At 48.7% G+C, this 23,672-nt stretch overlaps 1 protein-coding gene across 5 annotated transcripts in view; it reads left to right on the forward strand.

Annotated features, from left to right (window-relative positions):
• The first annotated feature begins 3,964 nt into the window (after positions 1-3,964).
• The window catches only part of VANGL2 (VANGL planar cell polarity protein 2), a 60,396-nt gene continuing 40,688 nt past the window's right edge, over positions 3,965-23,672 (forward strand). For 2 of the 5 annotated variants that reach the window (XM_061606312.1, XM_061606316.1), the window contains exon 1: positions 3,965-4,101. The gene's annotated coding sequence lies outside the window, so the exon portion shown is untranslated. Of the gene's footprint in view, positions 4,102-4,130; positions 4,274-4,511; positions 4,972-5,052; positions 5,092-23,672 lie in introns of those variants that run through there. The other 3 variants (XM_061606313.1, XM_061606311.1, XM_061606315.1) reach the window with 3 other exon arrangements.

The raw sequence follows: 23,672 nt of genomic DNA on the forward strand, positions 1-23,672 counted from the left end.
CCCACTCTGTTCCCTTACTGACGGCAGGCCTTGTGCCACCATGTGACTCCATCAAGCTTAATGCTGTCCAGCAACCACACATGACGGCTTGCCATGCGCTTGACAACCTCCCTGTTCTTGGCAGCCTAAGGCAGGCAGCCAAACCAAGATGTTTATTGGACTCCTGACCAGAGCTTGGAAGTAATTAGTTACACAAAATGAATAACTTGTGATTTATTACTTCTCTTGAGGAATGAGCGGGTAATTTCTTTACATTTCGATTTGTAATGGAACGAGGAGTAATTTTATTACTTTTGAGGAGTAACTGCAATGTTTCCAGCATTACTTTGGGGCATTACAGGTGGGGAGATCAGGGGAGTGTATGAGAGAGGGATGTACGTGTGGTCTGTACGGGCTTTCACTTTGGCCCCGCCCACTGCTGGCTTGCAGCTCTTGGAGGTCACCCATATTTTAAGGCTATGCTTCTCTGCATGCTTCAAGAAATAGAAAAATGTAATAAGTACAGGTTCCAATGAGCCCAAAAGCACTTAAACAGGAGGTTTCTTGTTGTGTCTCTGCATGAGGTGTGTCCAGATCTCAGAGGGCTTTCCCAGAGCTTCCAGGTTAACCCTTCAGCTCCCTGCCAGGCCCCTGTGAGATCAGCAAAGATGGCTTCCTTTGGGACAGACAGTAGTGTAGGATCTTTTCATGATAGTCACCCCTTGTCCCCTCACAGTCATGCTGCTCCCTTTTTCACTTTCCTTCATCTCCCTTGCTTTCCTGGTCATCTTTGAATCCACACTCCACTATAACAGAGGTCCCTAGGAGCCAATCAGCATGAAAGGAGAGGCTGTGGGTTAGATACTGAGAAGAGTCTTCTCAGCAGCTGACTCACCTCCTTTCACTCTGATTGGCTCCAATCAGCACAAAGGGATTCTCCTCAGTGGCTCATGCACTCCCCTTTCATGATGACTAGCTTGTACATAGGGACTTGGCTGGGACGCTGCTCCACAAAATGTAAGGGGTCTGTGACCCTCCCATGACCCCGGACAACTACATCCCTGCTTGCAGACCTCCTTCTCCTTCCTCAGCTCCTGGTGGCTCCTTTGCTATATTTCACTCAGCCTTTTTCATTTTCTCCCTGACTAATTGCCTCAGATCCTCCCTCCTTCCCTCACCCCTGAAGGCCCCACAGAACAGAGCGCTGGGGGTGAATGATCAGCTTCATGGGAGGAGGGTGGCGGGTAATGAGAGGTGGCAGTTTTAGGCTGCCTGCTTGACCAGGGATGCTGTAATAACCACAGACCTGAACCGAATGATTATCTCATTGGCCTGCTGGGTGGCATCGCAGAGCACCGGGCGGAAATTCAACCTCAATTAGAATAATGGGGCAAATTCTGGAGGCGAGAGGAGGGGGGAAAGGCAAATTCCAAACATAGCTAATGAATCTGCCTTGAAGATAACTTGGGTGGTCCACCACACTAGCGGGACGCTTGTTTTGGGGGGTTCAAAGGAGTTGTGTTGCACTCCGATGTTTCACAGACAGGAACAGGGGCACCCTGACAACATCCCAACTCTCTTACCAAGAACCACTTTGAGAGTCCTGGACTTTCCCCTACTTCCACCTGTTGCTGAGGGCTCCTTGCCACCTGTTGGGATGCTGACACAGCCTGTCCTCCAACTGATTCAAAACTTGAGAGGGCTTTTTGCTCTTTGGGCTAAAGAATGTACTGCGTTGTCCCGTAACCCTGTTGCGGTCAGTTCCAGAGGTACCTCAGCAGCCGCAGTGCTGTGCAAAATGGTGGGCTGCGCACTGCAGGTGCCTCAGCATTCATGTGCGTGCATTGACATGGATGGGCGCAAGAGACAAGATGCATGTCTACTGAACCCTGAGGAATGACGACAGGAGTAACTCATGCTCACATTGTTTTAACAGGCACCCCCAAAAAGCAAATGCAGGAAGTGTTTTATGAGGGAATGAGAAATTTGCAGATGATACAAAATAGGGAGTAACAGCTAATACCCTGGAAGACAGAAACAAAATTCAAAGGGACCTTGATAGGCTGGAGCATTGGGCTGAAAACAACAGAATGAAATTTAACAGGGATAAGTGTAAAGTTCTACACCTAGGAAAAAGAAGCCAAATGCACAGTTATAAGATGGGGGATACTTGGCTCAGCAATACAGGAAGGATTTTGGAATTGTTAATCGCAAACTGAATATGAGCCAATAGTGAGATGTGGCTGCAAAAAAGGCAAATGCTATTTTAGGTTGCATTAACAGAAGGATAGTTTCCAAATCTCATGAAGTATTAATTCCCCTCTATTTGGCCCTGGTTAGGCCTCATCTTGAGTACAGTGTTCAGTTCTGGACACCACACTTTTAAGAAGGATGCAGACACACTGGAACAGGTTCAGAGGAGGGATGTTGCTGAACTACAACTCCCATCATCCCTGGCCATGCTTGCTGGGGCTGATGGGAGTTGTAGTTCAGCAACACCTGGAGGGCCACTGGTTCCCCATGCCTGTCGTAAGGTCATTCATGGATGAACTGAACTCTGAAGAACCCAGGTCTCCCTACCTCAAGATCCAGCAATCTACCATCACAGCACGGCAATGGCAGACTGGGGCCCAGTGCCCAGGAAGGCTTAGAGACATGACGGTTGGGTGGGGGGAAGGAAAAATTTGAAGAATTAAAAAAACCCCAATGTTTTCTCCCTCTTCCCCAAAACCTTTTTTTCCCTGAAAAATTGGGGGAAATCTGGGATTTTTTCTGTGCCTTCACATCTCCAGGAAGGCTGCAGAGTGTTCCATTGCTACACCTAACATTTATAGCTGCTCACCTTTATCTTTCAAAGGGAGAGCCTCTTTAGCAATGTGTAAAGAAGGTTAGGAGGTGATCATTGGCATGGAAATAGAAGTGTGTCCCTGTTTTCAATTGTGACATTTGGAAGGGTCCGTTGCCATTCGTTTTATTTATTTACTTTAATAATTATAACCTGCACTAAAATATATCGAGACCAATATACAACATACAAATAAAATCAAGAAAAGTATCCATAAAAATGTAATTAAAACCATCGATATGTACTGGCTGGTTAACAAGAAATTCATATTGTGAAGGGCTGTCCAAATAATAGCTTTCAGATGATGTCTAAAAGAAGGCAGGGAGGGTTCCTGCTGTGGAACTCCTGTGGCAGGGGGTTCCACAGGGCAGGGTCGACTGCGCTAAAGGCTTGGTCCCTGGTGGAGGCCAACCGAACCCCAGGGATATGGGCAACCACCAGCAGTGCCTGATCAGAGGATCTCAGTGATTGAAGTGGAGCATAAGGGATCAGACGGTCCACAAGGTACTTTGGCACCTAGTTGTTTAGGGCTTTGTGAATTGACACGAGCACTTTGAATCTGGACCGGTAGCCAGTTGGCAACCACTGCAGCTGTCTCAGCAGCAGAGCGAGATGTTGCCAGCAGCCTGCTCCGCTGAGCGGTTTGGCTGCTGCATTCTGTGCTAGTTGCAGCTTCCGGAGCAGATACAAGGGCAGCCCTGCAAAAAGCACGTTGTAGTACACAAAGTCCTTTGGAAGGGCAGGATATAAATTTAATAAATAAATAAATAGAACTCCAAATAGATAACTTCCAAGGCCCCTCTCGCTCCCCTCTTTATCACTAGTGCAGTGGCAAATTCAGAAGAGCAGGGTCCCTTCATGGTTGTCACAGACAGAGCTTGGAAAAGTTACTTTTTTTGAACTACAACTCCCATCAGCCCCAGCTAGCATGGCCACTGGATTGGGCTGATGGGAATTGTAGTTCAAAGAAAGTAACTTTTCCAAGCTCTGGTCACAGCTGCACCACATCCAGTTTTTGGCTGCTGGGTTGAGAACGAACCCCTCACCACCTCCTCCTACAATAACACAACAAGGTCCCTAGGAGCCAATCTGCATGAAAGGGGAGAGTGTTAGCTACTGCAAAGAGTCTTCTCAGTGGCTGACTAACCGCCTTTCCCTCTGATTGGCTCCAAACAGCAGGAAAGGACAAGGAAGCGTTAGAAAACTCATCTCACACCCCTTTTATGCTGAGTGGCTCGTAAGATGCTGGAGACGCGAGGGACCCCGCTCCGAAGAAAGTAAGGAGTCTAAGACCCCCTGGGAGCCTGGACGACCACACCCCTCCTCTTTTTATGGCCCCTTTTCTTTAAACCAGACTTGGCCTGGGCAGCCCCCAAACCGAGGACTGTCCTCCTCTGTAAAGTAGGACACGTGGCCACCCCCTGGAAAATCGAAAGTTGGATTTCTTGGGTGCGTTTCAAGTTTGGCTCCTCCTGGTATATCGTCCTCAGTTTGTTCCCTTAACATCTCTCCCTCTCGATTTTTTAAAAGATTTGGAAAGAGGCAAACGCCTGTATTGTTCAGAGGAGGCGAAGTTTTCTCCCCCGCCCGCCTTGCTTTCCGTCTTCCTTTCCCTTTAACAGTCAACCATAAAACTAATTGGCGGGGGGGGGAGAAGAGCGGAGGCGCTGGGAACTTCGCGGAGGAGACAATGGAAGCGCCGGAGGGAGGCGCGCGCGGGCCTGGGAACAGCCAGTGGTGGGTCCGCAGGTTCGAATCCTCCCCTGTTCACACGCTGGGAGAAGGTGGAGAGGAGCGGATCCGGAGCTGCCAGTGTGGGCGGCGCGGCTGTTTGCAACGAATCCTCGTGCAGAGGCGAGGAACCGCAGGCTTGTTTAACCCTGGTGCTTTCCCCCCCCCTTTTCGAAATTTTGAATTGGATTTCCCCCTCTCTTCATTTTTGCAATTGCATGGAAAACGGAAGGAGCCGCCCGAGAGAGAGAGAAAATTGGGATTTTGCAGGCAGTTCGGTGGCTGGAGATCGGGCCAGGAAGGAACAAAAGCCACAGAAGGGGAGGGCAGAAAGGAAAAGCGAGCTGCTGCGGCTGCCTTTGTAGACGCAAGCCGGAGAACAACAGGATCGGGGCCGCTGCTGGCTGGGTGCAATGGTAATTCGGATGCAAAGAGCGCCCGGCTCTTCCTTTTGTCTCTTCCTTCCACCCCCCCTCCCGAAATCCGGTACTGAGCAGAGTTTTTGCGACGATCGGGAAGGAAGGCGCCGTTTCCTTGTATGTGCCCTGCCGTGGATGTGCGGGAGGTGCATTAAAAGGAGCTCCTTTGCAAGCAGGGGGCACTTTTGGGGGGAGGGGTGTCTCCTAGGGCTGCTGTATTCTCCTCCCTCTCCAAGGGACGGGCCTTTGTAGAGCCCGGGGTTTGCGTGGCTAACCTGGCCAGGGGAAGAGTGGCAGCGGGCGCTTTGCAAAAGGGGGGCGGGAGCCTGGGAAATCTTGCAAGTGGGTGGGGGCGAGAACTGGTCTCGTACCGTGCAGGGCGGCGGCGAGGGGGGGGGCGCGAGAAAGAAGGCGTGGATGGTGGTTGCAATATTGACTTGTCATTGCCCCCCTTCTCGCTCGTCCCCCCCACATCGTTGCCAAAGTGCGACCTCCGCGTATCTTTGCACTATGCAAAAACTGAAGGGGGGGATTTTGCTCTTGGGAGTGGGCTGGGCTGTTGAATTTTTGCTGGGGATCCAGACTGGAACCAGCTCCGATCTGTTGATTTTCATATGTTCCCTTCCTTTCCCCTCCACTTCCTTTTAATGTGAATGCTGCACCCATGGGCGTGGGGAGGGGGAGGCCCTGGTTGCTCCACCAGGGCCATGTTGGCGTGGCCTTGTATTATTTGGCTTGGTGCAAATCGCATGTGTGGATGGTAGAGCTCTGTGTGATCCGGTAGTTGTTCCAAGCGCAGAGAGTTGGTGGAGCCATGGAAATGCAAGCCTGGTTTCTGTGCCTGCCTCCTCAGGTGTCCTGGGCATGGAAGGCGGCTTCCTTGGCCTCTTGCCTGGCTGTGGCCGTTGGATCGGTGGTGGCCCCTAGCTGGGAGTGGGATGGAGCCAAAACTCGAGGGGTTGGAATTTGAGAGTGTGGTCCCTTTTCAAAGGGTGGGAGGACTTTGGTTTCTTTTAGAGAAGCTTCTTTTGTGTGTGTGTATGTGTGTGTGTGTAAAAAAGAGAGAAAATTAAGTCGTTGCCAGAAAAACACCACCACCCCGGCCCAGATGGAGGAATTTCCACACTGGGCTGGACAAAGAGATGCTACGCCCTTGCGGAGGGCATCTTCTGTTCCTCCAGATAGGTGTAACCTCCAAAAGGGAAGGCAGGAAATCTATTCTGGCCTGTTTGGACCCCATTTCAAAAGATGCTCAGAGGGTCTGTTTGGCACAGCCTCTTGGTTGCGTTTTGGCCTCGGTGAGGTTCCCAAACAGGGCACCAGGGCAATCTCCCATTCTTCTTCCCCTGTGTCTGGTGTTTGGAGATTGCATTTGCATTTCTTTTCTGTTGTAGCTAGATGTCATTGGTTGAGCCTCAACCCTCCTGCCCCCACTTATTTGCCAAATCCCCTTAAAATAGCCATTTGCCGCTGATAGTTGTGCCAACATCCTGAGGCAATGAGTTCCAAAGACTGGCAGTGTTTTAGGTCAAGAAATGCCACCTCCTTTTGCATATATAAACTTGTTCTCATGGGAGGCTTGGAGGACAGCCCAGTCAGGAAGCTAGGTGAGAACTTTGCCTGCCTTTCACGGTGGTGTTGGGGGACTTCAATCTCCACGCTGAGGCCGCCTCAAATGGGCCAGCTCAGGATTTCATGGCCTCCGTGACAACCATGGGGCTGTCCAATACATCAGTGGCCCAATGCTTTTGACTGGACATGTCATCTACCTGGTTTTTGCCACAGATGGATGGACCATTCCCTGGTAAGGTTTGGGTTGAATGTAGCTACTCTGTTCTGCAACGGTGGGGGACCCATTGAGATGGTCGCCCTTGGAGACTTATGAAATCTGATGGATTCCTGAATGCTGTGGGGGATTTTCTGGCTGGCGAGGCTGGTGCTCTTGTCTTAAGGCTCTTGTCTTGCTGTGGAAAGGTGAGATGCGTAGAGCCCTCAACACAATTGCTCCTGAGTGCCCCTACCGTCTCTGTGGAGCACGTAGGTCACCTTGGTGTTCCAGTTATCTGCGATGCGTGCAATGAAACAGGTCAGCAGCTGGAGTGCAGGTGGAGCAAATCTCGGTCCTAACCTGACCGAACATGGGTAAGGCTGAACTGTTGTGCCTACCACGTGGCTGTAGTGGTAGTGAAAAAAGCTTACTTCTCTGCCACCGTTGTGTCCACAAGTAGCTGGCCGGCAGAGCTTTTCCGAGTAGTGAATGGGCTTTTGTCATCTGGCCAAGAGAGCACTATTTTGACACCCTCAGAGGCTTGCTGTAGCAATTTTGCAAGGCACTTTACAGACAAAATTGATCAGATTCAGACATAGTTGGATGCCACAGTTAGAGCAAGTCCAATGGAGGTGTCCAGAACGCTGTCTATTTCACCTGCATTGGATCAGTTTCCATTATTGTGGCCTGAAGATGTGGACAAGCCGCTTGAGGAAGTGCGGCCCACCACCTGCCCCCTTGACCCTTGCCCATCTTGGCTGCTGAGAACTAGTGATAGGGGACTGACTGGGTGGGCCCAGGGAGTGATTAATACTCCTCCGGAAGAGGGGGAGGTACCGTCTACTTTGAAGGAGGCGGTGATGGGACCCTCTTTAAGAAAACCTCCCTGGACCCAGAAGTATTAAACATCCATTGCAAACTAGCAAATATCCCCTTTTGGGGCAAGGTGCTTGAGAAGGTGGTGGCGGTCCAGCTTCAAGCATGCTTGGAGGAAGCTGATTATTTGGATCCATTCCAATCTGGCTTCAGGCCTGGCCATGGCACTGAAACTGCCTTGGTCACCCTGGTTGATGACATCTATTGGGAGAGAGATAGGGGAAAGTGACCTGGCTTGCCCTCCTTGATCTCTCAGCGGCTTTTGATACTGTTGACCACAACAGCTCCTTCTGGAGCATCTTAAGGAAATGGGGTGGGGGCAGTGTGCTTCAGTGGTTCTGCTCATGCATCCAGGGCTGCTTCCAAAAAATAGTTATGGGGGGTGATTGTTTGGCACCATGGGAATTACCCTGTGATGTTCCACAGGGTTCCATCTTGTCCCCCATGCTACTTAACATCTATATGAAGCTGTCATCAGGAGATTTGGACTGAGGTGCCATCAGTATGCCGATGACATCCAGCTCTTCCTGTCTATTCCATATGAATTAAGAGAGGCAGTTGAGGTGTTGAACCGGTGCTTGGAGGCAGTGATGGGCTGGATGTGGGCCAATAAACTGAGGCTGAATCCTGAAAAGACAGAGGTGTTGCAAGTCCAGAGTTCTCATGTCCAGAAGGTGGGAAGATGGCCTGTTCTGGATGGGGTTGCTCTTTCCTTGAAGGAGCAGGTTCGCATCCTGGGGGTACTCCGTGATCCAACACTGTCACTGGAGGGTCAGGCGACCTCAGTGGCTAGGAGTGCCTTTTTCCAGCTCTGGCTGATTTGCTGGCTTCGCCTCCTTTTGGACAGAGAATTGGCCACTGTGCTCCATGCTCTGGTAACTTCCAGACTGGATTATTGCAATGCATTTTATGTGGGGCTGCCCTTGAAGACAACTCAGGAACTTGAAACCAAAATACAGCAGCCAGATTACTGGCGGGGATTCCTTTTAGAACTCTATAACCCCTGTTTTAAAACAACTCTGTTGGTTGCCAGTCCGTTACCTGGCCCAGTTTAAGGTGCTTACATTAGTGTTTACACCCCTAAACAACTTAGGTCCCAAACATCTGAAAGGCCACCTCCTCCTTCCCTACAGACCCTCTCGGGTGTTGAGATCAGCAGAGGGGGCCCTTTTGGTAGTTCCGCCACCCTCGGAAGCTCAGGGGGGGGTGGCGGCCCGGGAGAGGGCCTTCTCTGTGGCAGCCCCTAAGCTGTGGAACTCCCTCTCCACTGAGGTGCGTCTAGCAACTTCATTGGAGAATTTTTGGCGAATGCTGAAGATTCCACCTTGGCCTTCGACACCTGAGATGTATATTTTTAGGACCCACCCTGTTTTCTGTGATGTTGCTTAGGTGGTTTTTAACTGTTTAATTATATGTGTTAAAATTGTTGTAACCCGCCCTGGGACCTCTGTGTGAAGGGCAGGTAATAAATTGTAATAATAATGATATTAACCACAGGAAACTCCTAACTCAACCCAAATACAACTAAGTCCAGGGCCACCTAGTGACTAAACTAAATAATGGCACTATCCACACATCTCACTCTTTATTTTTTTGAAAAAAACCACCATGAAATAAATCAGTACTGTTGAAACGTTTGGTAGTTCAGTTTGTTAATCACTTGACATTCTCAGGGCTAGGAAAACATCATCAATTTTTGTTCATGTTTCTGTATTCAGTCTGAACAGACGATGATCTGGGTGTGCCATTTGCTCCTTGCATACAAACCAGAATTGGCCATTATATCAAGCATGACTGGAATTCTGTTGCATTCAGATGCTTTGCGTTGCCTGTCACATGTTCATCTGATAGGCCCAAATGAACAAAAGTGTTATTCAGTTGTGCAACAATTCTATGGCAGGTAATGTCAGGCAAAGGGAGTATCTCAATATACTTAGATTACTGTTCATGGCAACCAAATGGTGTTTGACCTCCCAATTCACCTAGATCAGTTGCAAGCCTTTTTCAAGGCCTTGTCAAGTCAGGGTGATGTGATAAATGGTTCCTTTCATTGTGCTGATGTCTTATGTAATTAGTCACAGGATAAGATCTTTTTTTCTTGATATAATGTCCAGTTCCAGGCCACAATACTGCATGCTTGGGTCTCGTGACCTTTGGTGAGACCTTTAATGTCCTTGCTGTTTAAGGTCTAGGATTTCTTTTCTCATAGACTGTGTTCCCTTATTAAATCTTCCTGTTCTCTCAGTGGTCCACGCTCAACAAAGTATTTAATAGTAATCTCTGAAGCATTATGAAGCTAGTCAGGCCATCCAGATCTGAAATACAGTATAAGATTTCTTGAAGTTCTGGGTTTCCATGAGATCCATTGAAGCCTACCTTTGGATGCTCCTGGAGAAGTGTGTTTGGCACAAACACCCTTTAACGATCTCATTTAACTTGTAACTTGCATTTTGGGGCTATGTGACAAGGTATCAGCTAGGGCCAACCTTTTTTCCTGGAACATACTCAGTTACAGGGTTAAATCTCATTCTTTTGAGAAGACTTCGGTATTGTAGTGGTCCAAATATGTTCCTTTAATCAAGGTCACCAAAGTTTTATATTCTGTGAGAAATCTGAAGGAGTCCTTGCGAAAAGTTTTAAGTGTTCAGACTCTACCTAGTTACTCCTTTTCAGTTTGTCTGTAACATTTTTCTGCTTTGGAAAGAGTTCTGGAGCAGACTGTAATTGGTATCTGCTCTCAACCGTGCAGTATCCCATCTAGTCTGCCGCCGCTTGTATCAGCTCTAACCATGCCGAGCTTGTTGACATCCTAGAACTGTGAGCCTGAGGCACTGGTCATCATACCTTTTGTCTTTGTAAAGGCCCCCAAAACCAAGATGTGGATTTCAGTAATAGGTCTGAAGGTTGTGGCCCTGCGGAGGCGTCTTGCAAACTTCAAGCAAGACAATTCACCTTTCTCAGAAAGCATGTTAATTCTATAGTGTAAAGGTAAAGGTGTCCCCGCACTTATAGTGCGAGTCATTTCCGACTCTTAGGGTGACGTCTTGCAACGTTTACTAGGCAGACCGTATATATGGGGTGGGATTGCCAGTTCCTTCCCTGGCCTTTCTTTACCCCCCAGCATATGCCGGGTACTCATTTTACCAACCACGGATGGATGGAAGGCTGAGTGGACCTCGACCCCTTTTACCAGAGATTCGACTTCCTCCTTCTGTTGGAATCGAACTCCAGCCATGAGCAGAGCTTCGGCTGCGTTACCACTGCTTACCACTCAGAAAGCATGTTAATTCTATAGTGTTACTCACTGCTTTTAATCTTCTGATAGCATTTACATTTTCTGGGCATGCCTTAATTGTTCCAAGAACCTAGCCTTAGTGAAAAATGCACTTCTCCTTCTCTAGCTTGAGTCCAGATTCATGGATCTGATTCAAGACTATGCCAAATGTTTGTTTTTATGATCTTCCATTGATGTGCCAGGTATTCCACTGATGTAATCTGTGAAGACTTCTTTTGTGTCTCAGAGAAGGTCTGTCATCTTTCTTTGAAGAAATCTCAGGAGCACTTGTGATTCCAAATGACATGCATCAAAGACAAAATCTCCCAAAGGGTGTGATGAGCGTTGCTGGTATGTCATTTTGGTGTTTGTCATAGCTGCTTGCCAGAACCTGCTTGAGGCATCCAATTTAGAAATTACTTTGGCTCTGTTGCGTTTGGGAGAAAGTCCTCTAGTATTGATTATACATATTGTTTCTCTGGCTGCAACTTTATTAAGCATCTTTAGATCTATCCTGAAGCCTTTTTTTCCATAGTTTATTTCAGTGACTGGGAGTCTGGGACCATTGGTGCACCCCATGGACCTGAAGTAGCCTGTGTTCCATCATCCTTTCCTGATCCATTTCCACCTTGTGGAAGAGCTGTGGCTCAGTGGTCAAGCATCTGCCTTGCATGCAGAAGGTCCCAGGTTCAATCCTTGCGTCTCCAGGTAGGGTTGGGAGAGAACAGTCTCTAAAACCCTGGAGAATTGTAGACCTGTAGAGTTGGAAGGGGGCTATAAGGCCATCGAGTCCAACCTCCTGCTCAATGCAGGAACGACTGAGAAAAGATCCTAATCCTCTGTATGGCAACCTTTCCAAGTACTTGAATAGTGAGCTGCTGCCAGTCAGTGTAGACCGTGCTGAGCTAGATGGACCAATGTTCTGATTCATTAGGAACTTTCTATGATTCTAAGGGAATGGGGATTTGTGTGCGTTTGCGTGTGTGGTATGGCTTGGTGTCTAAACCAAACAATGGGTGCTTTCACACTGCACTTTATTCCGTTATTCTGACAATTTCTTACCTGGTAATTTGCGCGTTATATTTGAGCTTTCACACGACATACAGTAGGGCCCCGCTCACACGGAGGGTTCCGTTCTGGATCCCCGCCGTAAAGCGGAAATCGCCGTAAAGCGAAACCCATTGACAATAATGGGACGCATCGTGCGAAAATGACGTCAAAATGGCGCGCGATGGAAAAAAACGCTGTAAAAACGGAACAAGCACCTTAATGGGGGGACTTTCCCTAGCTGAAAGCTGCCGCCTTAGCGAATCGCTGTAAAGTGAAGCTCCGTAAAGCGGGGCTCTACTGTACCGGGTAGCTCCGGAATTCTGGTGGAATGTAGTGCAAGTATAGCGTTAATTTCCACAATAAACGATACCAGAAATAATCCGTTAGCAAGGCTGGGAACCTGGAATATTGTGGGAGTTTTTCGCTAGCTGCTGCCGCTCATGTAACAGGCATCCCAGCATGCAGTGTGTTCCCGCCCTTTAGTCACGCTGGATTTTTTTTTTTGCCTGAGGAACATTGTACCGGTATTCTGGCATCAGTGCAGATAGCAGTACAGTAGGGCCCTGCTTTATGGCGTTCTGCTTTAAGGCGTTCCGCTGATGCGGCGGCTTTCATTTTCAATTTTAAAGGTTTTTTTCCTCTTTTGCGCCGTTTTCGCGTCATTTTCATGCAACGCGGCCCATTATAGTGAATGGGGTTCCGCTTTATGGCGATTTCCGCTTTACGGCGGGGGTCCGGAACGGAACCCGCCATATAAGCGGGGCCCGCCTGTACTGTTTCCCACACACATCCCTGTCTTGATACAACTAAAACAATTAAAAAAGTCAGATCCTAATGGGAGAGGGCTTGCATGGTGATGGGACAAGATCTTAGACCTCCTACACAGCGGGGGACAGTGTGCATGAGTGAAGGACGAAAACAAGCTGTGTGAAAGACAGTGGCGTGAAATGCTGCTATATCGGCTGATAAAGTACTGTTCCTTACTGCAAGAGGTACTGCAGTGTGAAAGGGATTTTAGAAATTGGGACAGAAGTGCTGCCTTTTTAATCTGTTAAACTAGCGCTATTAGCCCCATGTGTGAAAGCAGCCAGGGTCTGCAGAATCTTCTCATAGTAGACCAGTTTCTCCAGCTACATCTTCTGTTTTCCGATAGCTGGACAATGACTCATGAGATTATTCAGTTATGACCCCTGTATCACACACACGGCAATCACATAAATGCTCTATTTTGGAGCTTGTTTATGTGATGAAGTGTCCCAAGACAGTGTAGCACTCCTCTGGGCTGTGTAAAAAGGTTTCTGCTTCATCAGGGTCTGCAGAATTCAGGAATCCTTTCTAGATCGCTTCTGAAACAAAATGGTCAGTAGCTGCTGAAATGAATGCTAGTCCCACAAATATTTCAGTACCTTCTACAGCAAGGCTGTGTGTGTTTGGAAAATAGAGAGCCAAAGGGAAAAAATGGGGATCTCCTGCTTGTAGTCACGTCTTGTTCTGTCTGGGCATGACACATGATAGTGAAATGCCCTGTTCATGGACACTTCCTGAACGGTCTGCTTATGAATGGACAGCCCCCTCTTTGAATTATCTTAGATATGTTCTCTGAAAGGATGGGCTGGCTTGCTTGTCTGTCTGCTGCAGGGTACATGTTAGGAATGTACAAAGAGCCCAGCTCTTGGATCAGGCGTATGTAGTCCAGCATCCTGTTCTCCTGGCGGCCAACCAGATGCCTCCATGGGAAGCCCAAGCAGGACCGGCGCGCAATGGCCTCCTCTTGTTAGTGATCCCCAGCAACTGGTATTCAGAGCCGTACTGAGTTTCCTTTTGTGCTGATTTTCTACAGGCGTGGGAAGTGAACTTGCTCTTTTGAAAATGGCCACTGCAGCTGCTGCTGAGTGCCATGTGGAGTAGAGAGCTTGCCCTCTCTTAAGTCGCCCCCTCTTCTGGGTTTTGATCAACTCAGATTGCCTTGCCGTCTCTAGGTCTGTGAAGGGTCAGAGATCCCTCTGCCTAGAATTCAAAGCATCTCGAAGGTGTTCTTTGTCAGCAAATTCACAGTGTTTGACCTGTTTGTACAAGGCCCCAACAAATGTCTCGGGAGTTTCTCCAGGGTTCTGAGCAATTTGAACGAAGCAGGCCCTCTCGTTGACAGCCACTTCCGTCTTGGTGATGAAATGGGTGTCAAACCTGGCGAGAGAACTCTAATTGTTGTGACCCTCTTGAGCAAAGGTAACGGTTTTATGAAGATCGCATAGCATAAAGGAGTGGACTTGCTTGTACTGTTCCTTCTTCCTTGCAGAGCTTTGAGGTCAGGGGAAAGCTGTCAACTTTTTCTTTCCATTGAGGCCCTGTTACAGGGTGGTTAGTAAAGCTGAAGGCTTCTGGACGAGGGGACGGTGCCATTTTCCTTGTCTTTAGAAATGTGTGTGTTTAAAACTTGACTTGTGTCCCTCGTGTCATGGAAGCTCTAAAGGCCAGGGCTGTGGAGTCGGAGTCGGGAGCAATTTTGGGTGGAGTCGGAGTCGGTAGTAATGTTCCGACTCTGATTCCGACTCAGACTCCGACTCCTTCATAAATGGCAAATGTATATTAACTAGTAATAACAAATTTACTGTAGTAAAATGGTAGCACAAGGCATTCCATCACCACCACGTGAACCCAGAGCTTGGAAGAGTAAAAGTTACTTTTTTGAACTACAACTCCCATCAGCCCCAGGGATTGGGCTCGTGGGAGTTGTAGTTCAAAAAAGTAACTTTTCCAAGCTCGGGCTTCACGTGTTGGTGATGGAATGCCTTGTGCTACCATTTTACTACAGTAAATTTGTTATTACTAGTTAATATACATTTGCCATTTATGAAGGAGTCGGAGTCGGACAGTAGAAAAATAACAGAGTCAGAGTCGAAGGTCTGGCGTACCGACTCCACAGCCCTGCTAAAGGCCACACCAGTCAGGAAGCTAGACAAGAATTTTCATTGCCCCTCTTAAACAAGAACAGGACAGGCACAAAAGCTTGACTAAATTCCTTGAAGGAGGGTAGGAAATTTGATCCAGCTGGTGGGCTGGATCCTGATGTCCCCCAGTACTTTCCTTATCCCATGTAGTTTGATTTCAAACTTCACCGGGGTTTGGAGCTGATTGGCACCGTTGGCAAGGCCTGATTTCGTCAGGCAGGGACTCCGCTTGGAAGCTCAGTTTAAGAGCTTGGAGGCCCCCTCTTGAAGCAATCCCAGCGGGACTTATGTTTGGCCCCTACTTTAAAAGGCATTGAATTACAAGCCCCTCCGGCCAATGAGCAATCAGAAGCACACTTTAAGGCTCACAGTTGTTCCTTTGCAATCGCAACTGTACCTGCTCCACACCTGATGTCAGGTATGGGGCACATGGGCATGGCTTGGGGAAAAAGGCCTGGCTGGCCAAATAAAGGCCCCTGCCAGGTCTGATTAGGCCCACTGGCCAGAGCTTCCCTGCTGCTGCTCTGAAGGTGCTATAACCCGCACACCTGCCTTGTGCCCGTCCTGTTGAGGAAGCACGTATGTTTTATTCATTTATTTTGTTGGTTGCTTTTCTTGACAAAAGTGAACCCAAAGCAACTTAACAATCAATAAAAAAAGGTAAAAACGGTATAAAAACTAAAACCAAATTAAAAGTTAAACACATAAATGTAACAATGGTGGAATATTCCACCCCCTAAAGAGGCTACAACATCAAGAGCTCTCCAAAATTCAGAGCCAAATGCCTGGGAGAAATATTTTTGCCTGGTGGCTCCAGGTAATGAGGGTGCCAGGCATGCCTCCCTGGGGTAGAGCATTTCATCAGCAGGGGGCCACCACACAGAAAGCCCTCTTTTGTGTCGCCTTCCTCGGAGGGGGCCCATGAAGGGCCTCAGATGCCAAGTGCATTTGTCGTGAGGAGACAGACCAGGAGCCCAAGTTTGGATGGCTTGCTGAATCAAACCATGGTTTAGCTCACAGCAGGAACCAGAGCAAAGCAGCTGTGACCTTCTGTGTCTGCACTAAACCAGGGGTGAGGAACCTTAGGCCCAGAGGCCAAATGTGGCCCTCTCTGTTTGACCCTCAGAACTCTCCCTGGGCCAAACCCCCTATCCTTAGACACCCCTCCCCCGCTGGACCTGCTTCACACCATGAGTGCTTTTGCCTGGCTGTCAGGTGTCCTTGAGCGCTGGTCATGCCTCTTGCCTGTCTGCATGGAGGATGGAGAGCTGTGTGTGTGTAGAAAATGACCTCTGGTCTTCTGCCTCCTCCCAACGAAATACTGAATTGCCATCGTGGATCCTCCCACCTTGATTGCATCTTTTTGCCCTTCTGGGTTTTTCTCCTTCTCTGTATTCAAAGATCAACCATGGCTCTCTCTGCGATGGGAAATTGTCCTCCCGAGTGCACGTGGGAGCTTTTTATTCCGTTCCCCCTTCAGGCATGAACGTAGTAATTACAGGGAAGGTGGATGGGGAAAACGGCTTAATCGGAGAGCCTTTGCTGATTGTGCTGGGACTCTTTTTTTCCCCCCAGTTCGGGGCAGGGGGGCGATCCTGGCCTTGCCTGACTTGGCACCTGTGTCTGTGTGGAGGGTGCGTGTATGTGCACAGCATCTTGTCCTCTTAATTTTTTAATTAAGGTGTGACTGTCAGACAGGAGACTTGCTTCAAACCCATCAGGTTTGTTTTATTTTGACTGTGACAGGGGAAACAGCACTCTCTCTGCCCATGTTGTCAAGAGCACCTTTACAAAGGGAGAGATGCTGCAGCCCCAGTTTAGAAGTTTGAAGATGGGCTGTGCTTGCTTGGAGGGGATGGATACCAGGGCTGTGGAGTTGGAGTCAGGAGCAATTTTGGGAGGAGTCGGAGTCGGTAGAAATGTACCGACTCCGACTTCCAAATAAATTTTGATTGACAAGAAGCAATTTTGGGTGGAGTCGGAGTCGGACTGTAGAAAAATAGAGGAGTCGGAGTCGGAGGTTTGGTGTACTGACTCCACAGCTCTGATGGATACTTGACACGGGCCCAGCCGAACTCTCACTGATTATTTTACATGCAGTGAGTCTGAATGTTGGAATTCAGAGCCTTGCAGTGATGAGCTCCAGCGAACCCTGATTGGCAACTGAATTTAAACTCCAGGTATATTTGGAGTTCAGAAGTGACCATGCTCATGACTTGGGGCAGATTTTCGTATACATGTACAGCCAGGCCCTGCCCACTTTTGGCCACATCTGGAAGGGGAAGCATTGACAGACTGGAAAGGGCTGGCTCTGACTTCCAGGCATCCGTCTGCTGGTGACATTTGCAAAGGCTAGTGGCAAGGCTTGTGTACTACTTGATTGCTCCGCAACTGAGCGTGCAAGCCGCCTCCGTCGGAGAATGTCATCAGCAAGGTCTTACGTTGTGGGAAGCAGATCTTGCACATGTAAGCCTTTGCTTGATCTTACATTCGTAAAAGCAATGAATATACTGACGTGTGATGAATATACATGTGTGAACTCCAAGTGGCCTTGGAGGCAAGTCCCCTCTTCATAGACTTAGTTTTCCCATTTATGTAATGGAAATAATGAAGACTGTATGCTTTGGTGTTTTTGTTTTAATGTGCTACAAGAACACAGGAATATTAGTCAGGCCAGTGATCCATTTAGCTGAGGATTGTCTACACTGACCGGTAGCAGCTCTCTGCGGTTTTAGACAGGGTTCTCTCCCTGCCGTACCTGGAGATGCCAGAATTGAACCTGGGACATCCCCCACCCCCTCACATGCAAAGCAGGTTCTCTCCCCCTGAGCTGCGGCCCTTCCTTGACTTAATGAATAAGAAATGATACCTGCTAAGGCCTCCCAGAGTGCTGGATGGCAGAGTCCAAGCTGAGGCCCGTTAGTGTGAAGACAAGTCGCAAGGGAACGGCCGTGGCTCAGTGGTGGAACATCTGCTTTGCATGCAGAAGGCCACAGGTGCAATCCCCAGCATCTCCAGGTAGACTCCTGCCTGAAACCCCAGACAGCCGCTGCCAGTCAGTGTAGACAGTACTGAGCTGGATGGACTAACGGTATAAGGCAGCTTCCTGTGTTCTTAAGGCAGATGGCATTTCAGCGTTTTAAAGTTGCGCGGATGGAAGCAGGGGTCCATGTTACGCACGCAAGTGCAGAGGCAGCCAACATTGTTGGATGCTAACTCCCGTCAGCCCCAGCCAGAGGAATGATGGGAGTTGTAGTCCCAATAGTTGGAGAGCACCGTGCTGAACACCTCTATGCAGGAGCAGGTGGGGCGGAGCCACGACAGTAGCCTCCCAGCAGTGGTGTTGCTGCTGCTTCCCAGGAGGGGTGAGGCGGTGGACAAGGTTGGGGTCGCGCAAGCCCATTGGCAAAGTCAGTCTGGCACTCCTGCCGGTGGCCCTGCGCAGCCACAATGTTGCTGTTGCTTCTCTCCTCTCGATAAGTGGCAGCAACACTGCTGCCAAGAGGCTCTTGTTGCATCTTTGCCTCACTGGGCCAGCCACTCCTGAACTGCGACAAGTGGGTCTGTGAGGGAGGGTGGCCCTCGGCGTCCAGTGAGATGGTCTGTAGTCTTCATGTCGCTCTTTTCAGTTTCCTGTGTGATGGGCCGTGCAATGTGGTCAGCAAGTTGCTGCTGACTTAGTGGGTTGCCAGCTGTGCAGGTTTGCTCTCTAGAATACTCCTGGTTGCTTTGTCAGTGGGAGTGACTTTATGAACATCAGAAAAGCCTAGTTGCTAGATCAGGTAATGGCCCATCTAGTCCAGTTTCTAAGCCAACCAGATGCCTCTTATGGGAGGCCTGAATGCAGAACCTGAGCGCAACAGCTCATTAGACATGAGCACTGTAATTTGTGGGGAAATAGCAGAGACTTTGGCCTGGTTCTCATAGAGGTGGCTGGCTTGTGTCTGGGCCGTACCACTAGATGATGAAATGCCCCACTGATGCTTTTTTTTAAAAAAAAAACAACTCCCACCACATGAGAAAGCTTGCATGTTGGGAAGAAAGCTGAGCAAGAACCTTTCTTGCCAGAAAACATGCTAGTTTTTTATGCTCAAAGAGGTTTTTTTTTTTTTTTAAATCATGGAGGTAGATTCTGTGTGCCGGGATTTTTATTTTTTGTTTTATGAAGGAATGTTCTCTCATGCAAGTCCCCCCCTTCAGGCTTGGAGTGGCATGGCCCAGACACGGGTTTTACCGCTTTGGCAGGAGAAATGGTCCTTTGCTTTGTAGATGAACTGCTTCTGTGGCAGGCGTTTTAGGGCGATGATATCGGTGTAAATGCATCTGTTTCGTCCAGTGGGGAGTCTGCCGTGCCAGATTCCAGGCTTTCCATTTTCAGGGCTTGTGTGGGGCTTTTGATTGGGAGTTAATGAGGTGGCTGTCAGCAGTCCCCTCGGTGAAGTGTTGTCGGTTACTAATACAGTCTGTTGGAACGAGGGCAGTTGTGGGGTGGGCTGCGTGGGAGACCGCAGAGCTGCAGATGGCGTGTCACGGTGATCTGCCTGCAAATGACCGTGAGGCAGAGGAGGGGGTCCACTGATCCTCCTCGCCTTGGCAAAGGGCTCTTGCGTTTTCATCTTGGAAATGGAGATAATGGTCGTCGGGGAGTATGGAATTCTGCCTGTGTTTGGGGAGGGGGATGAATCCTCTGATTCCTGTGACTCCGGAACTTCACATTTGTGACTGCAAGATAGTAACTTACTGCTAGCTACGGTGATGTGGAAAAAGTTGAACTGGAAAATATCCCAGGAAAATTTCTGCTGCCCCGGAGAGTGATTTAACTTGCCATGTTTGTTTCTCTTGCATTTAGTAAAAAAAAAAAGATAAACACTTTGAACCTGCCATGCTTGCCGTGTGCGCGCGCGCATATTGCGTCTAATGAACTCACAAAACGGAAAAATAAAATATTGGGGGGGGGAATCTCCACATCATCAGCTAGAATTCACTGCTAGAAGAGTCTTGTGGCACCTGACAGTTTTTTATTGCAGCAGGGGAAAAAACGCACCTAGAACCAGCTTGATCAGAAGCGTCTCCATAAAAGCTGAGCCGCTGCTGAATCTCTTGGGTGTTAACGTTCCATCAGACTCCTCCTTCCACTCCCCTCACTGCAACAGGGCTACTATGATGGGTTATACTGACACAATTGCTGCCAATTTCTCCCTTTTGGTGCACATGTACAGCCCGGGAGGCGGGAGCCTGAGGCCCAGGGGTCATTTGCAACCCTCCAGCCACCTGCGTTTGGCCATCGAGACTTTCCCCAGGCCATACCCCTCACCAGGCCTTCTCTGGGTTCTCTTCCAAGTGCTTTTGCTTGTGCAGAATGCGTCCCTGAGCTGTGATAATGCTTCTTGACTGGATGGAGGGTGAAGAGACGTGGGTGGGTTGGGGGTCTGTTGGAACCTCCTTGGCGTTTGTGTGCCTGCAGACCACCTTACTATACAAAGGTAAGAATTTCATCTGTTGCTCTGGGAGCATTTTTGCCTCTCAGCCCACCCACCGGTGGCCTGTGGCCTCTGAAAGGTTGTCAGAGAGATAATGCGGCTTTCTGGTTGACAAAGGTTCCCTACCTCCTGGTGTAGGACTTGGGAGTCTGTTGCTGTGGAAGGAGAGGTTCTAAGCTCGTAAATACTGTAAGTGTTGGGTGGGATTGCAGGTGTGGATTGCAGATGGACTCTCTTGTGATCCCCAAGACCACCGGAGGCAAGACTTGGCTGGCCCTCCTCATTTCTAAGCTTTCAGCCAGGGATGGGAAAACCTCTGGGCCCCTCAAATGTTCCTGGACTCCAGCGCCTGTTGTCCCTGACTGTTGGCTTTGCTGTCTGGGGTGATGGGAGTTGGAGAGTGTGTTGTAGGGGCTGGAGTATTGCACTAGGACCTAGGAGACCAGGGTTCAAATCCCCACTCAGCCATGAAGCTCACCGGATGACAGTCTCTCAGCCTCACCTAACTCACAGGGTGGTTGTGTGGATAAAATGGAGAGGGAAGAACCAGGTATGCCACTTTGAGCTCCTTGGAGGAAAGGTGGTATACAAACATAACAAATAAATTACATCTGGAGACCACCAAGTTCCTCATCTCTGTCCTAAGCAGAGTCTCCTTTCATACCTTTGGTCATTGAGTCAACAAGAAAATAAAATCTGAGAATCTGAAGGGCCTCAGAGGCCGTGTACGAAACAATTATTTCTTCAGAGGGCTGGGAAGTGATCTTTCTCTTTATCAGTGATCAGATCAGAGCTAGCACCTTCATAACTATACATGCATGAAGAGGCGAGGGGAAAGCCTCAAGGCTGGAAGGGAAATGGCAGCTCTCTATCTCTGGGGGTGGAGAAGGGGTGGTGAAATTGGCTAGGCCTCATGGCAAGCAGTTTCTGGTGTAGTCAATATCACTCCTAATGGACAAGGGACACTTTTTCTCTCTCAAAGGCTCACATGTGAGTAATGCTTGCACAGAGTCATGCTTTGTCACATGGTTTATCCCCAAGCAAAAGAAGCTCTGTTTGTTTTTATAGAGAGTGAGAGAGACATTCATATGCTTTCACATATGTGGTCTCATCTTAAGGAACAGACAAGAAGTAGCCTGTCCTTTGGAATATCTCTGCGTGGTTTGGGAATGTGTTGCGCTAAAGAATGAGAGACTTGCACGCAGAAGCAAAATGGTTTACTACCAGCCTGGGCATCTGTAGGCTTCCTCCTCCTCTTCTCTCCCCCCCCCCAGCCTCTTGCATGCTGCTCGTCTAACAAATATCCTTGCCCCCATGGTCAGTGATGAGGAAGGGGCCAGCCTGGTGTTGCACATGATCTGCAGGTGGTGGAGGTGGCTGTGACGTGATGGATGGGAAGCGAAGGCGGCCCTATTGTACAAATGCAGCTAGGCATGCCCATTTTACTTAAGCCAGAGAAAATCCTGCTTGGAAGCTGTGTTTACCACTCCTGCCTGTTGGCTACAGATGGTGGGGCTCAGAGGCTGGGGGGGGGGGCAGGGTTTGCGAGATACAGCCTTGAAGCCCTCGGTCACGTAGGCAGGCGCTGAGTTCTGGATCATTGCGGTTTTGTATGCCGCTTGGGTTCCTTTCCACACACCCTCCCAACAGCAGGTCTGCAATGGGCTGCTTCTCTATTTAACGCTTTGACAGCCCTTAAAAACAAAAAACTTTGTGCTTATTGAGGAAATAATTTTATCGCCCCATCACTGTAGGACATGCATGACAGGAAGCAAATCCCAGCAAAGTGAACACATGATGAAAAAAATTGGGGATGAAAACTGTGTAACTGCTACAAACTGACGTGGAATCTGGTAACAATTAAAAAATAAACAATAGGTACCTACTTATATCAAGAGCCCCCTGCCCCAAATCCAAACAAACAAAATGCATTTGGGTTCTGTGAATTTTGTGAGTTTACATAATGTACAAAATAGCGGTAAAGTTCTGCCAGCTTTCAGTGGTAGCTGGTGGTTCCACGTCCGTGGAGCAGTGGCATCCGCTCCAGGTTTTCGTCTTCAGCATCTTGGACAGCTCCTTGAAAGTTCAGACTAAAATCCAGAGCGGATTCCACTGCTCTACTGACATGGAGCCCCCAGCCGTCGCTGGTTGAACTGAGCTATGCTTCGTCTTGAGCTGCTTTTGGGCCGTCTTTATCCCCAATCAGGAGAAGTTCCTGTTGCTCTCCTGCAGTCTGTTTGTCTTACACCGTGCAGGCAAAGAAATGCCTTCATTTATTTCACAGGGTTGTAGGAAGAAGCCTGCCAAGCCACACCCACGTTTTCCATCTGGAACACGGGTTCCCAAAATTTGTTCCCCACGGACTACATGGAAATTGCTGAGGGCCGTGGCGGATCACTTAACTATTTTTCTGCCTGCTGTAGCAATTGTAGTGCGCTCTGCTGATGTATGATTTTTTATGGTGTCCTTGTTGCTGTTTTTAGGTCTTGTATCTGTGGTTCCCAACCTTTATGAGTACGGGATCGCTTTTATAAGCTCAAAAGATTTTGTGACACCCTCCCGCCTGCTAATTGTAATATTTAGCCTCTGTTAATTGAAAAGTGGCAAAATCACATCTTCAAATATCCTTTTCCATAAAAAGCTCCCTTCTTAACGCAAAGGTCCGTCGTATTGGTATCCCCCTTCCACACGCACATATAGTCTGAAGATGTACAGTCCTGTCCCTCAACACCAGTGGGTTTCAGCGTTGGACTAAGATCCAGGTTCAAATCCCCACCCAGCCATGAAGCCCACTGGGTGACCTTGGACCAGACACAGTCTCTCAACCTGAGCTGTCTCATACAGTTGCTGTAAGGATGAAATGTGCACCACCTCGAGCAAGTTGGAGGAAAGGTGGGATATAAATGCAATAATTAAATAAATAAATGAATTTCAGCTGTAGGATGCGGACCCCAGCTTCAGTTAACCTGCTGAGCTTTTTAAAAACAATAATAAAGAAGAACGGTGGTCGTGAGGAGGATTATAGATTGTGAAGACGAAAGGGTGGATAGACTGAGTAGGGAGGTTAGTGCTTTTAGGCCTTGGGATGATCATCAGAACTGACGACTTGGTTAGTGTGCACTTGGGGAATGAGAGCGGAGCAGAAGACAGATCAGCGCGCCACACACACACACACACACCCCTGTAGGCATCTACAGGTGTGCATGCATTTGGGCACATGGGAGGGGGGAAGCCCTCAACTGCTGCAGCATCTGGGCGAGAGAGATTGGGGGGACTGAGTGTAGGTAGAAGAAAAGGGGGAT

This window comes from Rhineura floridana, chromosome 22 (genome assembly GCF_030035675.1).
Source record: "Rhineura floridana isolate rRhiFlo1 chromosome 22, rRhiFlo1.hap2, whole genome shotgun sequence".
Classification (NCBI taxonomy): Eukaryota; Metazoa; Chordata; class Lepidosauria; order Squamata; family Rhineuridae; genus Rhineura; species Rhineura floridana.